Source organism: Monodelphis domestica, chromosome 2 (genome assembly GCF_027887165.1).
Source record: "Monodelphis domestica isolate mMonDom1 chromosome 2, mMonDom1.pri, whole genome shotgun sequence".
Lineage (NCBI taxonomy): Eukaryota > Metazoa > Chordata > Mammalia > Didelphimorphia > Didelphidae > Monodelphis > Monodelphis domestica.
In genome coordinates this window covers 239,986,878-240,008,339 of record NC_077228.1, presented here as the reverse complement: position 1 = coordinate 240,008,339, position 21,462 = coordinate 239,986,878, and the positions used below count along the sequence as shown (strand labels likewise).

General features: G+C 40.9%; 1 pseudogene; it reads right to left on the bottom strand.

Annotated features, from left to right (window-relative positions):
- Window positions 1-19,031: 19,031 nt before the first annotated feature.
- Window positions 19,032-21,212, bottom strand: LOC130456922 (nucleosome assembly protein 1-like 1; annotated as a pseudogene).
- Window positions 21,213-21,462: the final 250 nt, after the last annotated feature.

Below are 21,462 nucleotides of genomic sequence, written 5' to 3'. Positions count from 1 at the left end.
GCTGGCAGGCGGTGCACTTGTCGACCAATTCTGTTAGGAAGGACCGAGAGCCTTGGAAGCGAATCCATCCTTTCCGGAGTAGTTCATGGAGTTTTTTAGCACCCAGGTGTGTGAGATGGTGGAGGTGGGTGGTCAAAAGTTGGCCAGCGATTCTAGGTAAAAGCAGGTTACCAGCAGGGTCCTAGAAGAAAGACCCAACCGGCCGTCCTTCTTTCCCTTTTATCCATTGGTGGTCACTGTCTGAATATTGTGGAGGGTCCGGTAGGGGGTTTGGGATGAGGGATGGGGGCCCCAGTGGCTCTGGTTCTGCCTGGATGGGCAGCACTAGGGTATGGGCCCGATCCCGCGTTGCCGCTGCCTTAGCCGCCTCGTCTGCCCAGCAGTTTCCCATAGTGGGGAGGGATGAGCCACTTTGGTGTCCAGGAGTGTGGACAACGGCAACTGCACGGGGCTCCCAGACGGCTGCGAGGAGATCTTGGATGTCCTCGAGGTGAGCCACCGACTTCCCAGCTAAAGTGACAAACCCCCTTTCCCAGTATATCGGTACATGCACATGCAGGGTCGCGAAGGCATAGCGACTGTCTGTGTATATAGTGACTTGCTTGTCCTTTGCTGCCCGTAAGGCTGCTGCCAAGGCAACCAGTTCAGCTTTCTGTGCTGACGTCCCCTCGGGGAGGGAAGCGTCCCAGATGATCTGGCCAGTATGATCTACTACCGCGGCTCCGGCTCTCCTACCTTGTGGGGACATGAAGCTGCTGCCATCGGTGAAGAAGATGAAGTCTGGATTTGCCAGAGGGATATCCTTGAGGTCAGGTCGTGCAGATATCGATTCCACAAGGATCTCTTGGCAGGAGTGCGTCTCGGTGTTGTCATCCCCGGTGGGGAGAAGCGTGGCAGGATTCAGGGTGGACACTACCCGGAAGGATAGCCGAGCCTCATTCAGGAGGAGTGACTGGTAGTGGGCCAGCCGAGCGTGGGACAGCCAGCTCACCGGAGGTTGACGGAGGACACTCTCAATGGCGTGCGAGGTGGCGATGAGAAGCGGCTGGCCATGTGTGAGTTTGTCAGCATCCTTGACCAACAGGGCCACTGCTGCAATAATGTGGAGATAGGAAGGCCATCCCACCGAGACTGGGTCGAGCCGTTTGGAAAGGTAGGCCACTGGCCAGTCCCAGGGTCCCAGTTTCTGAGTAAGGACCCCTTTCGCCACCCCCTGACGTTCGTCAACGAACAGTTGATAGGGTTTCTCTGGGTCAGGAAGGGCTAGGGCCGGTGCTTGCAGCATAGCCTTTCGGAGGTCCTGGAAAGCTATTTCCATGCCCTCCGTCCAAACCCAGTTTGAGATTTCTCGGGCAGCAGCATAGAGGGGTTTTGCTGTTTCTGCAAAGTTGGGCACCCAAAGGTGACAGTATCCCACAGATCCCAGGAATTCCCGTACCTGCTGAGGCAAAGAGGGGATGGGGATGGAAAGGATGGCCTGGGTCATGGCTGGGGTGAGCCAGCGGAAGCCATTGTGCAGGCGATAGCCAAGGAAGGTGACCTCTCGGCAGGCTATGTGTGCTTTCTTGGCACTGACACAGTAGCCAGCGGCCTCGAGGCAGAGCAAGAGGTCCCTTGTAGCCTCCTTGAAAGATTCCTCTGTAGGAGAGGCGGATCAGCAAGTCGTCTACATACTGCAAAAGAGTCACAGCGGGGTATAGCTGGCGAAAAGATTTCAATTCTTCCGCCAGAGCGTTGCTAAAGATGGTCGGGCTCAGTTTTAACCCTTGGGGAAGTCGAGTCCAGGTGAGTTGGATAGTCGAGTGGGTTTCAGGGGAGAGCCACTCAAAGGAAAAGATGGGCTGACTAACAGCGGCCAGTGGGAGAGTGAAGAAGGCATCCTTCAAGTCTAAAGTAGTATACCAGGTCAGGGAAGGATGTAGATTGCTAAGGAGAGTATACAGGTTTGGGAAGGTGGGGTGGACATCCTCAATATGCTTGTTGACTTCCCGTAGGTCTTGAATTGGTCTGTAATCCCCTGTGCCTGGTTTACGGATGGGGAGGAGTGGGGTTTTCCATGGAGATTTGCAAGCTATAAGGATCCCGGAGGCCAGAAGGCGCTTAATATGAGGTTGAATGCCGTTTCTGGCGTCGGCTGACATAGGGTATTGTTTAACCCGTATAGGGGTGGCCCCACTCTTGAGGGGGATGATAATGGGTGGTTGGTTTGTGGCCAGCCCAACTCCAGAAATTTCCACCCAGACCTTAGGAATGGAGTCCACCCATGGTCGCACATGGGGGGGAAAGTCCAGGGGGGCTGGGTCAGAATATAAAAGGTGTTCATCTTGGAGGGCTAGGGTAAGGACCGTGAGGGGGGCCCCTGAATCATCCGTAAGGGATACGGTCCCGCGAGAAAAGTGAATGTGGGCCCCGATCTTGTGGAGGAGGTCCCGCCCGATAAGGGGAGCCGGGCTCTCAGGGATGATGAGGAAGGAATGGGAAACGTGGCGGGTTCCTAGGTTGATGGTCCGTGCTGTGGTCCAGGGGTATCGGCTAGACCCCGTCACCTCTTGGACCAAGGAGGTTTTGGAGCTGGTCTTCCCTAAGGGTGACAGGAGGACCGAATGTTCGGCTCCAGTATCCACAAGCATGGGAAGGGGTTTCCCCTCAATATAAGCTGTTACCCAGGACTCAGGGAGGGGGCCTGAGACCCGTCCCCTTCAGTCATCCTCAGCAAAGGCGATAACATTCCTATTGGGCCATCCCCTATCTATGTTGGAGGGGCCATCCCAGGGCCTTGAGGGAGGGGGGCCCTGCCGGCCTTGCCTCATACCGCCTTGCATCTTCTGGGGGCAGTCACGCTGCCAATGGCCAATTTTCGCGCAAAGGAAACAAGAGCTCCGTGGGCGCCAGTCAGGCGGTTGCTCACCGAGGGGAGGGGCTTGGGATTGGGTCAGAGCTGCCACGAGGACCCGGGCTGTATGTTGTTGGGTCCGCATTAGCTGCTTTCTAGCCCTCTCTTCCCTGGACTGGAGGTCCTGCAAATGCTTGAGTTCCCGTTCTTTGGTCTCTTTCTGTCTCTGTTCCTGTCTAGCAATGTCCTCCTGTATTAATCTGTCAGCTCGTTCCTCAGGGGTTTCGTGGGAGTTAAAAACTTTCTCAGCTACTTTAAGTAACTCGGTTAGAGATTGGGCTGTAAATGCATCAGCCCTCTGGAGCTTCCTGCGAATATCAGGGGCTGACTGATTGACAAAGGCAAGGAGAACAGCTGTCTGGCTATTGGGTGCTGTTGGGTCCACTGGGGAATAGATGCAAAAAGCTTCCTGCAGTCGCTCAAGAAATGCGGCGGGGGTCTCCTCGGGGCCCTGCCTAACAGAATCAATTTTAGCCAAATTGGTGGGTTTATGGGCTGCTGCCCAAAGCCCAGCAAGGAGAGTCTGGCGGTAGGACTGAAGATGCTCCCTACCTTGATCAGTGGCGAAGTTCCAGTCAGGCCGCTCAGTGGGGAATGCTGCGGCGAGGCGCACAGGATCGGTGGTGGGTCTCCCATCGTCCCCAAGACCAGCTTTTTCCCTTCCGCAAAGATCCTATCTCGCTCTTCGCTAGTGAAAAGCATATGGAGTAATTGCTGGCAGTCGTCCCAAGTGGGACTGTGGGTGAGAAAAATGGACTCAACCAGGTCTATTAGTTTCTGGGGCTGCTCAGAGAAAGGGGGGTTTTGATGTTTCCAATTATACAAGTCAGAAGAAGTGAAAGGCCAATATTGAAAAACAAGGGGACCTCCTTCCACCATAGGTCCAACGGTGCGAACTGGTAGGATGGTGGTAGAGGAGGGGGCTTTCGCTGGAATGGGAGGCTGCAGTTGCATTGTAGGTACTCGACCTCTGGTACCATGGGCTGGGGGAGGGCTGGGTAAGCCTGCTCCCTGTACTGCTGCTGCCTCGTTTCCATCAAGGAGGAGGGGAGGGTACCACTGGGGGTTATAGGGAGGGGGTGGTAGAGGTGGGTCAGGGAGGGGTTCCTCGGGTGGCGAGAGGATTGGAGGCGGACAGGGCTTTTCAAGATCAGGTTTCTCAGGTTGTTCCCTGGATTTGCTCTTATCGTCTAGTGAAGCCCCTAAGACAAGAGACAGCCTCCGTATAAGGTTTCAGCCAAGGTGGGGGATCTAGGGCTAAGTCTTGCCAGGTCAAAATATAAGGAACCTGATCTGGGTGCCCTTCTGGTCCAGGGAGGAGGATCCGCCCCCGGATGGCAGAGATGATACTGTTCTGCCAAGTACCTCCTCGGGGCCACCCGCACCCAAAAGTGGGCCACTCTACATTACAGAGAGTCTGCAACCTTCCCCTATGAACTATTAGGCTTAGGTTTTCGGCTCGTGACTTAAAGTCATCATAATGTTGGAGGACCAGGTCCAGGGGGGTGGACTGGCTTTGACCCATATTGGGTCCTGCAGTTAAGGAGAGGATGAGGAGATAGGTTACGGAGACTAGGATTAGGAGGGGGGAGTGATACCTGAAAGGGAAAAGAATTCCGATACTGGCGACCGCTCGTCAGAGGCTGGCTGCCCAGTCTCTCCCGTGCGGCCAAAAAGACCCAGTGTGTTTATGAGGGTCTCCTGGGGCTGTAAAAAATCACCTAGAGATTGCAGGGCATCCCCCGGTCTCCCTTAGGGGTGCAATATCTTCCCAAAAGGGGACTCGAACCCCTTTCCCTTCAAACCAGTTGAGAGCAGTGTCCACCTGGTGGAGACACGGAGCTCCACGCTCAGGGCTCTCTCAACCTGACGGAGACTTTAACTCCGTATGGCAGAGTCAGACCTCTGTCCTCAGGGGCCTCTAACCACCTGGAAGTTCCAATCTTGGCACCTTCCCTGGACCATATCCTTTGCCTCCCCGCTGATCACAGACACTTCCTTAGTTTCCCGACTGGCCTTCTCACGAAGGACACAGAAATGTGGTACTCCCAAGTCTGCACTCAGAAACAGGTGGGAGGGTCAGACCGATGCTGCGAGGGCAAGCCCCCTCACCCCAGAACAGGATGGGCCTCAGAGCTTGGCATAGAATGTCCTGTTTAAATCGCAGGCATGTGCCATTCACTAAGCCGTATGCTCATTGAGGGTCCTCTTCTCCCCCATACACCCAGTCACCACACTCACACACACTCTCACACCCCATGCTGCTCACCTGAAGGTCTGGTCCAAGGCAGTGCCTTTTGCCCTTTTGTCCAGGGGCTCCAAGGTGGGGATGAGGCAGATGGACGAGCCCCCAGATGTTAGGGTCCAGTGTGTCACCCACCACCAAGGAAAAACCCACAGACAATGCAATTAAGCAGAAGGGTCCTTTATTCTGGTACGCACCAGGGAAGTTCAGCACAAGAGTTCCGCCTGCAGTTGTGAGTGCAGAGTCTTTTATACCCGAAGCCTGTCAGCATATCACTAACTACCATACGTGGCCCACAAGTTCTCCTGGAATCTATGTTTTGGGCATCGGTACTAGTTTCTCCTGGAACCTACGTGTTGGGTGTTGACATGTTCATGCTCCCTGACAGGGGTCTGTTGGCCAGATGTTCTACAGTAAAACATGTTGTACTGAGTAGCTCCCTGCTTGGGGCCCCCTCACATGAAGACTTTGTCTCACTTGGATTCCAATAGGTCTCTTGGCCAGGTAATAATTATGGGATCATAATTGGTTAGATTCAGTGAAGTGGCACCTTCAAAGGCACAGCTTGTCCTAAGATCTCATATTGGTGAAAGGAAAACAACTGGGGCTGCAACATTAAAATATATTAACACTCCTTATCTCCTTTGAGGAATGATGTAAGGCTGGTTAGAGGAATTAAGAGTGTGTCAAATAAGATCTCCAAGATTAAAGATCTCATTTTGATTTTTAGAGTATTTCTGAGGCAGAACAGTATGAAGGGCAAGGCATCTAACCATTTTTGGACTGTTTCCTGATAGATTTTGGCCAATTTTGTTTTAACTGATTGGTTCATTCCTTCTACTTGCTTAGGTGATTAAAGATGATGAGGAAAATCTCATTTCCATTTACTTGCTACTAACTGTAGAAATGAATCAATAAAATGAATATGCCTTGATCATTCTCAGTGACTAGACTGTAACCAAATATGGGGACAATTTCAATAAGATCCTTAATTATCTCAGTTGTGGTGTCCCTACAGGTTAGAAATTCTTTTAATCAGCTGCCATGTTAGTCCACCAAAACCAAAAGATACTTTACATGTGACTATATAGGCAACATCAATCTGATGTTGTAAAAAAGTTGTAAAAACCTTTGGGCAACAATTCAAGGACCCACTGATTCCTATGTTGGATTATGCTGAGCACAGACAAGGCAAAACCCTTCATGACTGCCAAAATGTAAGCATTATGAGGCTGGGTTGTAGCTTGATAATTTTATTAAATCAATAGTAGGAGGAAGAGGGGAAAAATAGGAGACAGGTAGAGAGGTGCTTAGCTTTTCTAATTTGTGGCCTCCATTTTGGGACCCCTACCACACTGACACTGAAGACCACAGTCACTAGCAAACACTGAAGTCCATGAGCCCCCACTTCCTGCTTGACTCACCTTATAAACCTTTTTTCTCCTTCCATTAATTCTTACACATGGGCAGTGTCTATGGAATCGTTCTGCTGTCTTGCAATATTTTTGACTCTCATTGCTTCCTGACTCATTGGTTCTTAACTTCCCTTTTTTTCAGGTGACTCCCTTATCTCAACTTTTTGGACTCCAGATGACCTAATAAGAGCAACTGAGGAGAAAGAGAATTGCTTTAAACACCACAGACCCACTAATTTCAGATCCTAGCATGCATATAACTCAGTAGGTCTGCCTTAGAAGGATTCTCTTCTACTTGAATCTATTCAGGATTCACCCTTAACCACTTATCAGCATTGTCACATACTTTAACAATTTCAGTTGAATTAAAAAAAACAAACAAACTAAGAATTGAGTAGTGTCAGAAATGGGAGGGTTGTAGATATTTAAAATAGTACAAAAGTGGTAATGAATCATTTCTTGGTCATTGTGGAGGTTTAGGGTTATGCTGCCACTTAAGAAGATCAAATGTAGAAAATAGAACATACTGGAAATGAAATGGTACTTTCCAATTTGCCAACAGTACTGGTATTTCACAAAAGGGAATTTAAATAGCAGGTTCTGTAAAAATGGACTTGAATCCAGGACTTCAATCCCCAGAAGTCCTTGCTCCACTTCCCCAAAATGCTTTGTAATTCACTGAATTCTCACCTGGGCTGAGAGCAAAATCATTATTTAAAGGGTCTCCACCCACGTGGTTGCTCTTCTCTTCCTGTCTCTGCTGGCAAACAGATGCGTCTCATGATGTGAGTGAAATTTGGTCCACCAGCACATGCTTCTCTTACCTGTATTTTCTTTATATTTTAATCTTTAATAAACCTCTAAAAAAATATAATACTCCTTGCAGAGAGAAACAAATTTCTACCTCTATCAGTAACGTGAAATACTCTCAATCTTCTGATTCTTTTCTTTTCTGATCTTTAGTTCAGCCTTTCATAGCTACTGCCTAGAAATTTTTTTAAGCCATGTTTCTCCAAGATGCTTTGATAGCTGCCTCAGTATCCCCTAAAATTTTAATCTTTACAGTTCCAAATATAAGACCACACCTGCATCACTAGAAACCGGTTGACAGAGACTAGGAGGAGCAAATAGGGCTAGGAATCTGGCATTAGGGCAGGAGATAGAGTAGGATATGGGCAAAAGAGTAGAAGGTGACAGATGCGGCTGCCATTATTTAGTTTGTACCACTAATCAGTCATGTCCAACTCTTTGTGACCCCATGGACTATACTGTCTTTGGGGTTTTCTTGGCAAAGAGTGGCTTGTTAATTCCTTCACCAATGAATTAAAGAAAAACAGAGATTAAGTGAGTTGCTCAGAGTCACACAGCCAGATTTGAACTCCGGTCTTCCTGACTCTAGGCCAATACTCACTGAACCACCTAGCTGTCTCCTGTTCAGCTTAAGGCAAGTATAAATGAGAGCTCTGATGTGAAGAAGTAGAATTGAGAAAAGATGGGTGTTGGGGAGTTGTGGAACTAGGAGATGAAATAATAGGTATAGGGTTGGGATTAAGAAGGGGAGGAAAGAGAAAGGATGGATAGATAGGGTCTGGTGGCCATTGATCTTCCTTAGTGGGAGCAATCTCATAAGGAAACAGATGTTTCTCCTTGTCCATTGTGGGCATGTCTTTATATTTTGTAACAAAGGCCCATTATTGGGGGCAGTTTTGGCTTTCTAGTTTGGACATAATTTGTGATTGTCAGGGTATGCTCAACTATACCAATAGCTTATTTAATATAGTTGTGAATCTTTAGTAATTAACCTAAGAGTACACACTGTCTCAAAACCAAAAGAATTCTCCCCAGGTCTATGGATGTTGTGTTTTAGCTATTACTACAGGCCATGAGTTCCTGGAACTGAGGCTTAGTTAGACTGACTTGTTTAAATGGACCTCCCCTCCCCTCACCATTAGACAGAACACATTTCAAAAGCATGTCTTTAGAGGATATTGACTGGTATAATCAGGCAGAGAAGGTGATGCAGACCAGCAAAAATTCTGAATGTAAGAAGCATCAAATAAAAGGAGCATTTTTTTTAATATACAGTGAAATGGAAACTGAGGATTGAACATGAAATTATGAATATCATGTACAGCTTTTTTCTTTATGAGAATATAATAAATTTAATATATAATTTTCAAGTCTCACTTTTCTGTGAATCCTTCTAGACTTTATTATATTCTCTTCAGTATATTTTATTCTGACTTTTTCAAGGTCACATGCCTAATTAGTAGTAGACCAGGGATAGAACCCAGATCTTTTCATTAGAACAAATTGTTCTACATTCTTTTTTATAGTTATTGGTTTAATAGTGACTTCTGATACTCAGTTTCCAGAGTACTTTCTATTTTCCTTTTTATTATTTTCCTTTATTGTTAAAAATTAGGTAACAATAAGATCTTTAATATAAAATGTTTTAAAAATAATTCTCTTGGTTTTTCTTAGCTCTTTTTAATGCTCAAGAAAAATGGATGCTATTATATAACCCATATTCTTAGCAGGTAGAAAAAAATGAGGTAGCATGCTCTTGTCTTTAGAGTCAAATAGTCTTGAGTTCAAGTAGTCTGGTCTCTGATATTTACTAACTATGTAGTTATGGGAAAGTCACTTAATCTTTCATTTCCCCCTAGCAATTTTTTATACTATTGATTACTGAAGGAATCCCCCACGACCATGAAACTACAGGCATGGACCATCTGATGTTGATAATGGCACTTTTTTTTTCTATTGTGACTTTGTGTAGGAATAATGAAGTAGTAAAGATATATTGGGACCAGATTGGAAAGAGTTTTGAAAGCTAAATGGGGGAGTTCATATTTTATTCTAGATAATGGGAAAGCACTGGATTTGATTGAAGAAACTGACTGACACTGAATACTGTATTCTCATGGAGGTACTGATTTCTGTTTGGCTTACTTTAATTTTCATGTTCAATTCTCAAGTAAAGTTTATCACTGTCTATTTTAAGCTATTCACTCTCTTTGTTGTTATTTCTTCTCTAAATGTTATTTTCTTTATTTTTCATTTAAATTAATTTTAATTTTTGAATTTTATTCCTCCTCTTATGTTCTCACAACCATTGAAAAGTAAAGAAAAATAAGACCTATTACAAATATAGCAAAATTAATTCCTGCATTGTGAGAGGGGGGGGGGAGGCAGAGTGGGAGAGAAGGACGGAGGGATAGAGGGAGGAAGGAAGTATAAAGATGATATTAGAAATTAAGTCTTGTTATATTAGTTTAGAGATAAGAAGTAGAAAAGCTGGCTTGAGAAAGAATTGGAGTTTGAAGCAGATCTAAGACAGAGTGTCAATTTCAAATGTTGACAGAGTGTGTGGGAGGTTTTAATGGTTTTTCTGTGACAGCTGGTCTCTGGGAGTGGCAGTTACTCTGAGGGAGTAGCAGTTACTCTTAAAGTACTTGAAAGAGGTAACATCTTTTCTCTCTCTCCTCACTAAGGTAGAAAGAAAGAAAGGAGGGAAAAACCTGAAGGAGCTAAGTGATTTTCCTTTTCCAACTTGGGAAACACTTGTGACTATTTATTGCTGTTAACATAAATTGTTTTTATGTCTGATAAGACCAAAGAAAGACCTGGACTTTGGTTTGGTTTTAGAGTCTGCGAAGGCTCAGAGTCCTAGCTTGGTTCCTGCTGAGGCCAGTCAACTAGCCTTTATTATTTTATAACTTGGAGACAAAGTTAAGAATTATATACTTCATATAAGGATAATAAGTGTTTAGTTTATTGTAGAATAGTGAAAATTTGATTTAGTCAGATCAGGAAGGATCAGTGTAGCCTGTGGAAACAGGAGAAATGTTTCCTTGTGGAACCAGGGAGTTTTATTTGGGTGGAGTTAGAATCCCTTAGAGTTAGAAATCCTTTTTGTTATCCTTATATTCTCAATAAATACTTTATTTTTCTATAACAAGAGTCTCCTTAGCATCCTTTTGCCTGGCCCTGAAGGGAAGTTCACTTATGAGCTTCACTTCACTGATATAAACTGGAGTTACTTTGTAATTACAGTAGGCAAAGTATCTAATCAGTTTATAATAAATAATCAATTCATTACCCAAATTATTTTTACAGTTTTTGCATATTATTTTTATAGTTTTGGTGAGTTAAATAGGACAAAGAATCAGAAAATTGGATTTTAAGGAACCAACTGTCAACTTGGGTAGTTAGAACCATTATCACAGCAAGGGGTCCCATTGAAGTACTAGCTAGAGCTGACAGTTTCACTGTGAGCTGAACTCTAGGTGGCTCCAAAACCTATCTCCAAGTCAACTTGACTCAAAGACTCTGTGCTCTCAGAAAAGCTGGTAAATTAACTACATAAAATCATCATGGGGATCTTCAATCTTGAACTGGATGGAAGAACCTATAACTGTTTTTCCCCCTGTAGTTTTATTCATCACTATTCCTTCTAGTAAATTTTTAGAGCTTTATTGAGATTTTTGATGGAAATATCTTGGTCCTGGCATGATATAATCTTCTATAATTCCTCTCATTTCTCTTCCAAATTTCCCTAGTTCTGTTAAATAAACCTCTATTATTCCAATATACCAGGTTCTTAAGTTCAGATTATTCACACGTTTTTATTATCCCACATGCCACATATTCATAGTTGCCAAATTTGACCCTATTAATCTTAAAAAATTGTCTTACAATTAACATCTTCTCTCTACTCATACAGATATAATATTAATAGCTAACATTTTCTATAGTTCAATTTACATATTACATTTATATGTAATATTTACATATTACATATAGATTTTCAAATTTTTATTTTTATTTTCAGTTTTAAATTCTCTCCCTCCCCCTATGCCCTTCCTCAATGATGAGAAGGCAAGAAATAAAATATTTATTATATATATTAAGTAGAGCAAAACATTTCTGTATTAGTCATATTACATGTAGATTTGACTTTATGTAATCTTAGGTCTATTATATCTATTTCCAAGACTACTAGCCTTCTTTAAAAAATTTGATATCTTTTGTTTTTATAGTCTAAATTTCTCACAGGATCCCTCCCCACTCACCTGCTAAGAAAAGCTATCACATATGAAATAGTATATTTTCCCCATTTTTTTATTTAGAAAATTTTTTCATAGTTACATGATTCATGATTTGCCTCCCACCCCATTTCCTCCCCTCTCCAGAAGCCAAAAAACAGTCCCACTGGGTTATATGTGTATCATTGTTCAAAACCTATTCCCATGTTATTCATATTTGCAGTAGTGATCATTTAACATCAAAATCCTTATCATATCCATATCGAACTATGGGGGATCGATCATAGTTTTTCTTCTACATTTCTGTGTCCACAGTTCTTCTCAAAAATTCCTTTGGATTGTCCTGGGTCATTGCATCACTGCTAGTAGAAAAAGTCTATTACATTCCATCATGCCATAATGTATCAATCTCTGTGTACAATGTTCTCATGGTTCCACTCCTTTCACTCTGCATCAATTCCTAGAGGTCTTTCCAGTTCACATGGAATTCATCCAGTTCATTGTTCCTTTAAGCACAATAATATTCCATGACCAACATATACCACAATTTATTGAGCTATTCCCCGATCAATAGGCACCTCCTCATTTTCCGTTTTTTTGCTACCACAAAGAGCAAGGCTATATTTTTGTGCAAATCTTTTTTACCTTGTTATCTCTGGGGTACACACCCAGCAGTGCTATGGCTGGGTCAGAGGGTAGGCATTCTTTTAAAGCCCTTTAGGTATAATTCCAAATTGCCCTCCAAAATGGTTGGACCAATTCACAATTCTACCAGCAGTATATTAGTGCCCCAATTTTGCCACATCCCCCCCAACATTTATCAATTTACTTTGCTGCCACATTGGCTAATCTGCTAGGTATAAGGTGGTACCCCAGGGTTGTTTTAATTTGAATTTTTCTAATCATGAGGGATTTAGAGCAGTTTTTCATGTACTTATTGATAGTTTTGATTTCTTCCTATGAAAACTGCCTATTCATGCCCCTTGACCATTTGTTGATTAGCAAATGGCTTGATTTTTTGTAAATTTGACTTAGTTCCTTATATATTTGGGAAATTAAACCTTTGTCAGAGAGTTTTGTTATAAAAATATTCTCTCAGTTTGTTGCTTTCCTTCTAATTTTGGTTGCATTGGTTTTGTTTGTACAACCCCTTTTTAATTTGATATAATCAAAGTCATTCATTTTCCATTTTGCATTATTCTCTGTCCCTTGCTTGGTCTTAAATTCCTTTTTTCCCCACAGATATGACAGGCATACTATTCTATAGTCACCAAATTTATTTATGATTTCACTCTTTATATTTAAGTCATTTACCCATTTTGAATTTATCTTGGTATAGGGTGTAAAATGTTGAGCTAAACCTAATTTTTCCCATACTGTTTTCCAATTTTCCCAGCAATTTTTGTCAAATAGTGAGTTCTTATCCCAAAAGCCGGGGTCTTTGGATTTATCAAACACTAGCTTGCTGAAGTCATTTACTCCTAATCTATTTCATTGATCCATTCTTCTGTCTCTTAGCCCATACCATATTGTCTTGATGATGACTGATTTGTAGATATGATACTGGTCCACATCCTTCACATTTTTTTTTTCAAATGAGGGAAGTCATTTTCAACTGTAATTTTTGGGGACTCTCACTCCTTAGATGGAGAAATAAGGGTTGAAGGCAGTGAGGAAGGGGTTGATGAAAATGACTTCCTTCACTACTCCCTCCCAGATTCCCTGATTACTTGAGGGAGACAAAATGGAGATCTCCCCTCAGTGAAGGCTTGCCCCTTGATGACCGTGCCAGCCCTCAAGAGTGGCAGGGAAGTCTTCTTTACAAGGAGAGGAATGTGGGACGTCAATCCAGAAACGTGCTGCTCTGAGGCTCTTAGAAGTCTCCCCCTCATGTCTTCTTGAAAACTGGCAATAAGATGGAGTCTGCCGATGATCTCTTTTTTAAGAGATTGAATTCACTATCTGACTGTTTATTTGATTTAATTGTTGATTGGGGCAAAGGGTAGAGGTTAGTGGAGTTGTGGGTTGCTCTAAATATCTTTCTAAATAAAACTAATTACTGAAGTACTAGGTTTTCTTGTAAGCAAGGGAGAGGTAGAAAAAGGAAAGAGAACACTGCTCACCGATTTGAATCCAGTATCTCAATAGTTCATGGAATGAAAATCTTTGAAGAAATTAGGTTTCTTGACAGGAACCAGTGATGTTTTAAACAGGAACCCATGATGTTAAGATTTCTGTCAGTGTCAGAAATCCCCAAAGGTGTCTTGAATGGCCCCAAGAAACAGCTCCTCTTTCCACTCCCTTCTGTGTCTCCACACCCAAGACCCCCTCCTCTAGAGAATTTCCCAGAAGTCCTTCTTCAGTTCCCAACTGCCATTCCTGCCTCATGTACTATAGAATTATCAACTTCCATTTCCCCCAATGGTTTTTTTCTTCTACTCCCCATCATTACACTTTGTAGTGAGTTCTTAAGAAGCAAGGGCAAACTTGAAACTTGCCAAAAACCCAGTTGACAGGAGTTACTCTTTCAATAATATTTTATACTGGTCAGTGTCTTCTTTGGCTCATCTACCTCTCTAACTAGTTCCTGGATTGAGATTTCATACCAGGGCCAGGCTTTGCTCCATGCTGTACTTTTGGGTAATATTAGCTCTGCGTGGGTTTCTCTGGGTCACCTGGTTTCCTGCAATGACCTCCTCCTTCTAGGTTTAGGCCTTTTTGGATATGTAGGATTCAGAACACTGGATCTTCAGGGCTGTCTATGATATCTCAGGACAGGATGCTAATGACCTCAGGTCCTTGGGTTGTCTTAGTCTGAGCTGTGCTCACATTGATTGTTATTTTTTCCACATTAGTGTTGGCTGCTTCTAAAGAACTTAGATTCTGCTTTTTCCAGGGACTTGTAGGACTTTCCAAGACATCCCCCATCCATGCGCTTGTTGCCTCTGAAGAGAGAGCACTGCACATCTGTAATACTTATCTGATCACTGCAAGAGGCTACCAACTTCTTGCTAGAACTGGCTTTGCTAGTTGTCACTTTTCTGTCTTCTCCTTGACTTTTAGTATAATTTTGAGAAGGAAAAAATCACTTTCTATATTTTTTTCTACCATTAATCTGATATGAAATTTTGGTTTTGTTGATATAGGTATAGGTTATTGGGCAGCTCACCTCTACTAAGGCAACAATCTTGATCAGAAGTCTCAGTGTTTTAAGCTATCTTCCCTTTTTGAGAGTCAAAGGAAGTTGTATTAAAAAAGAGTCATTCTTTACCAGTCATACATATGTATATGGAAGGGATAAGAATAGGATATTTCTTGTTTCCAAGGAATTTATATTCAATATGGGGAGGAATACATATAAACACTTATTCAACTTTGGAGAAACCCCATCCTGAAGTTGCATTCTCTTGAATGGTGAAGAATGACTGCCAGGAGCACTATTTCAGGACTGACCCCAGCATTGTTTCAACTCATTCCCAATTCCACTCTTCATACTTATTTTTATTCTCCTAACCAACACTCTTCTCTTACTCCACTTCTATTAAAATTTACATTTTCTCTTGAGAACAAAGACTGACTACTCCCAGCCTTTAGCATAGTGTCTGGCATAAAGTAAGCAAGTATTAAATGTTCTATCTATCTAAATATATTATATGGCATTGGAGATTGGTGACTATTACCTGATATTTGTCAATTTAAGTCCATAATTTTGTTTGCATTTTTATATGTACAAAACTTTTTAATTTAATTTAATCAAAACCACTTTGCCTCCCATGATCCTTTTTATCTCTTGCTTGATATCATATTTTATGTCTAAATCAAATGTCCATTTTGACCTTATCTGGGTATACAGAATGTGAGATTGGTCTGTTCTTAGTTTATGCCCAAAACTGCTTTCCAGTTTTCATAATAATTTTTGCTAAATAGTGAATTCTTGTTATCAAACACTAGATTATTATGGCCTTTTTTAGCCATTTATATTGTGTACCTAATTCATTCTAATGATCTGGTACTCTATTTCCTAGCCAGTGTTTTGATGATTATCATTTTGTAATATATTTGAAATCTGGTACTGCAAGAATGCCTTCCTTCACATATTTTTTATTGAATCCCTTGATATTCTTTTAGGAATAATATATTTCAAAAAGATCAGACTTTGTTTTATACAAGTGACATTGAAGTCATCCTTAACACTCTTTAGAATAGCTTTCCTGTATACAAGATATTAAGAAATTTGGTTCCTGAATGAATATCTGTCATTTCATGAATTATTTAGTTATTTGAATGCACTCAGTGCTAGAAAACAATAGGTGAGACTCATGACACATGCATGTCAACTCTATTTATGAAACAAGAACTCATTTTCTCCCACAGCACAACATTAACAGTCTTCTCTTTTCAAAAGGGAGCCATCATTCAAGGAATTTCAAAAGTTAAATGGCACTGCCATTTTCTTTTCTAAATGTTATTTCAAATGTTAGCAATCTCAAATCAGTCAGTCAACAAGGCACCATTTCTCCTTTCTCATTATGATTCACGAACAGGGAACTCTGATGCTAACAATTTTTGCTGCCAGGTAAGGGGTCACAATTTTATTTTTCAGTCATTTTAAAGAAACTATTATTATAACTCAAAGAATTAAAAAAAAAACAAAAATTGCAGAAAAGTAATAGCCCAGAGATATCAAATTAGGCATATTTTTTGGACATAGCCAATGTAGGAATTTGTTTTTCTTGACTATGCATATTTGTTACAAGAATTGTTTTTCTTTTTTTTAATTGGGGGAAGAGGTGAAGACAGATTTTTGATTATTAAAAAAATAAAAATTAAATTAAAAAAAGCAGTGGACAGGATTAAAGATGAATCTTACTATGCATGTAGAGCAGCTAGTTGGTCCAGTGGATAGAGAGGCAGGCCTGTCCTTAGTTCAGATTTGGCCTCAGATGTACAATTCCTGGGCAAGTAACCCTGGGAAAGTCACTGAATTCCAATGACCTCACCCTTATTCCACTTCTGTCTTGGAACCAATACTTAGTATTGATTCTAAGGCAGAAGGTAAGGTTTGTTGTTGTTGTTATTGTTGTGTTTTTTTTTTTTAATTTACTATACATGTGGAGCCTCTCAGGAAAATCTTGAATTAATAGAATTAGAGAGTTGGAAGTAACCTAAGCAGCTATATTGTCCAACTCAGACATGAAAGGGATTCATATTCTAAAGTATTTGATAAGTGGTTATCCAGTCTGGAAGAAAGAAAGGAATAAAGGAAGGAAGGAAGGAAGGATTTATTATGTACCTTTTTCATGCTAGTTTCTGTTCTAAGTATGTTATTTCATCCTCATAACAATTCTGGGAGGGAAATACTACAATTATACCCATTGTACAGTTGAGGAAACTGAGGCAGACAAAAGTTAAGTGATTTGTCCAAAGACACACAAGTAGTAATTGTCTGAGGTCAATTTTGAACTCAAGACTCAGGACCTCCCAACTCCAGACCCTATCTGCTACCATCTAGTTTCCCTTGCTATGACCTCCAGGAAGAAGAATCTACCACTCCTTGAAGTGGCCCCTTCCATTTTTTATTAGCTCTGTTAGGAAGTTTTTCGTGGCATGTTGCTTCTGACTCTTCCCTCTGAAGCCAAGTAGAACAAATTTAAACTCTCTTTTATGTGACAGCCCTTCTTTTTTTTCCTGAAAAACATGTCAAAATTTATTAGGAATCTTTGAATACATTCAAATATAATTTCAGCAGAAGAGAATCACATTGTTTACCCTCTCAGATTCCACTGAGTCTCTAGGACCTTTCCTTCAGAATACTTACCACCACCACTACCATTATTTGGTCACTATGCAAATGTGGCATCATCACTGACAATTGCTTCATGTAAGTAACAATAAACCATTTACTCCTCCATTTTTTAGCAATAAGTTTCTCTTTCAAAAGGGCTATATAAAACATTACAATTTTGAAACTCTTTTAAGTACATTCAAATGGGATTCTACCTGTTGAAGAAAAATGGAAAGGCAGGGAAAATTTTATCAAAAGACAGAGTACAGAGAAATAAGTGAGATCAAATTTAGATCATAGATCATCAAAATTAATCTGACAGTAAAAATAACAAAGGACAAATAACAAAAGATTTATCGCAAAGATCTTTCCACAGCAAATTTTCATACAGTAATTCAATGTGTTCAGTTAAGGATTTCCAGAAGTTATAATTAAATGTTCTGAAGTGAAAAATGGATGACACAATGTAAATACCAAATGTTTGCTGCATATTACCCCAAATCATGCTAAGGGGGGAAGGGGGGGAGCACAAGAAGCTATTATCATATTAAAGAATGAAATGAATATAATTATCTTAAGTTCTTGCCCTTCCCCTTTTTTTAGGGGGAAAATTCACTAATGGACAACTTCACCGTCAAGCCTTGAAATAAATCAACCATTCTCCCCACCCCCCAAATAACAGTAATTAGCCTGAGTTATTTTAGTATGACTCTTACTTTCCCAGATTTCATGAAGCTTTCTTGGAAAAAGAATGCATTACTATCATTAAATCCAGAATGCCCAAATGATTTCATATAGCCCACAGTCCTAATTCTAACAGGAGCCACAAAGATCCACCACAAGAATGTCTTTTGTATAAATCTAAGACAGAGGTACTAGCCATTGGTTTTCCAGTCTGAAAATCATAACCCTGGTTCAAACAAAGTGCTAAATATAACACATACACAATAAAGTTTAAATTTCTGACCTTTTAATAACCAAGAACAATTTTTATATAATGTAACTTAATAAGCCTCAACACTCTTGTGAGGTAGGTAAGTAAATAATTCTACCCATTTAAATATATAGGTAGATAGAGGTATGAGTAAATAATATACTCACATATTAAGCAATGAGGATTGGAATAGAAACTCTCTCCCTAGCTTCAACCCCAAGATCACAATAAATTTAAATTGAACAGTAATGATCTTTAAGGGTTATGATGATTTAAAATTTTGTCAAACTAAGACATTATCCTGTGAGGACTAACATTTTTGCTTGTTAATGTATTTTAAATTTGCAAGAAAAGAACTTAACATGGGCTTATATCAGGTGGTATAAGTGATTATTTTCAGTGAAGGTGCACCACAATACTATTAAGAAAAGGAAAGATGGGTGCAGCTGGGTGGCTCAGTGGATTGAGAGCTAGGCCTAGAGATGGGAGGTCCTAGGTTCAAATCTGGCCTCAGACACTTCCCAGCTGTGTGACCCCAGGCAAGTCACTTGACACCCATTGCCTAGCCCTTACCACTCTTCTGCCTTGGAGCCAATACACAGCATTAACTCCAAGACGGAAGGTAAGGGTTAAAAAAAAAAAGAAAGAAAAGGAAAGATGCTTTCAATTTAAATGGACACAGTTACACAAGTATAAGAGGATGCTAACTTCTGAAAATACTAGGTTTTATTCACACCCCAGTGGTAAACAATAACCTTAATAGGATGACTAAGTTTCTTTGTAGATCACTATGTCACATTAAAATACAAAAATCCACAAACATGCAGATAGTTACAAACATTGCATGTGGTCTTCCTGGAAATGAATTCTTAACCATATACTAGTCTCTTTTCCAAAATGCTTTGTCTCCTAGTTGGTATAAGTCACTGCATTTCTCTATCAAAGTAATGAAGGCACAGCTAGTGCAAGCAGACGTAAACCCATTCAACTACTGGGCTGAAAATTCTTTGGTTGGTTCTTCAGAAGGATTTCTTTTTTATGAACCAATATTAGTCTCAAATAATAGTTTGGATAATTTTTGCAGCTTCAGTCTAATAGCTACATGACAAAAGACTTCACAAGAACCAAGCTATAAAGCAATGGACATGTGTTAGGGGATTTACTGCATTCTACATATCTGGCAGAAATTATACTATTAAAATGCTAGGTAGAATGAACCTATAGTTTGAACTGGTTCTTAAAAATTTATTTTTTCTTTTTTCCTTTTTTAAAAAAAATGTTTACTTGATTTTACCAAGAAAATACAAAACATAAGGCTGTAAGTAACTACTAGTTGTGTTTAGGCTGGGACAGTGCAGTAATCCTCAAGGCTATAGCACACACTGCTCACTGCTGCTTGCACTTGGATATTTCTTCGCATCTATATTCATTAAGGAGATTGGTCTATAGTTTTTTTTCTCTATTTTTGATCTGCTTGGTTTTGGGATCAGTACCATGTTTGTGTCATAAAATGAAATTGGTAGAACTCCTTCTTTGCTTATTCAGTCAAATAGTTTGTATAATATTGGGATTCGCTGTTCTTTGAATGTTTGATAGATTGATTGTTTGATTGATTCATTTGTGAATCCATCTGGACCTGGGGATTTTTTCTTAGTGAGTTCTTTGATGGCTTGTTCAATTTCTTTTTCTGATATGGGGTTGTTTAGGTAATTTATTTCTTCCTCTGTTAGTCTAGGCAGTTTGTATTTTGGATCTTTCTTCAGATCATATTCTGGATCATTTTCCTCATCAGCTTCTTCTTCCCCTTCCTCATCATCAACCTCTTCACCTTTTTCATCATAATCATCATCATCATCTTCAATAAATTCCCCTGTGAAGTATAATACTGATCTTGGGATGATAAGCTCACGTAAAAAGTGACCGATCTCAAAGACTGCAGCAAGGAGAGCCTCTGCATCATCATCCAGGTCTCCACTCTCAGGAACTTCAGGAGGAGAAAAGAAATTGAAAAAAGAATCATTGGAAACTGTTTTGGTCACAGTTCGAACAGTCCCACATCCCTTGTGTTTCTCTTTCTTCTTAATAGTTTTCAAAGTAACATTTTTCCCTTTTTTTCCAGTCTACCTGACATTCTGTGCAACTCGTAATTTCTGGTCCATCAAAGGAGAAGGGATCAGAATCATCTGGCTCTGACCGCTTGTGATATGTCTTCATCAACACCTTATTTGTGAAATATTCTTTGGGTTCAAAGTGAAATTCTAACATAAAACTCATAGGGTGTCCAGCATCTGAGAACTTCACTTTAATATCTTTCAAATGCTTTAGAATAGGTTCATAATGTTCCTGAACCATATCACTGAGCAAGTCAACATTTTTAAAAACAGTAAGCCAAAATTCAGGAATTCCTTTAGGGTCTTCTTTTTCTTCATCTTTTTTTCTCCTCTTCAAGCTTGGCCTTCTCTTTCATTTCCTCTGAAATTTCTTCATCATCATCAGGTTTCCAGTCACATTCTTCCTCTGTAGGTTCATAAATTGCATTGATGATTTTACTTCTCTTATCAAAAACTGGCTGGTAAGAACAGTGTACTTTCTTTCAAGAGCATGAACTTCCTCATAGAACTTGGCTTATATTTGTGCACATTTCACCTGAAGGTTTTTGAGGGCATTTACCTGTTGCTTAACTACTTTTGGCAAGCTCTCAATGTATCCAGTAGATGTTCCCACTAAACAATCCTATCTTTCCTGAAGAGCTGCAAGAATTTGAGGATTCTGCATCATCTGACTAGTCAGTTGATGAGCTTTGCTATTTGCATCTTCACCAGTTTCTTCTTCCATTTCTTCAACATCCTCCATATCTTGTTGGCCAAGTTCAGTTTCTTTGATGATCATGCAAACTTCTCCCCAGTCTTTTGTGCTAAATCCAAGATTAACTTGCTACTTCCTGATTATCAATATCTGCCATGTTGTAAGACCTCCAAATATGAGATCATCAATAACTCTTCCAAATGATCTACTAGCATGTATTGCTTCTATGATGTTGCCTGTGGCTGCTGCAGGAACCAAGTCGCTGGAGCTGCACAGACTGTGACTTAGGGTGGCGACTGTGACAGCAGCAGCAGCAACAGCAGGAGGAGACCTA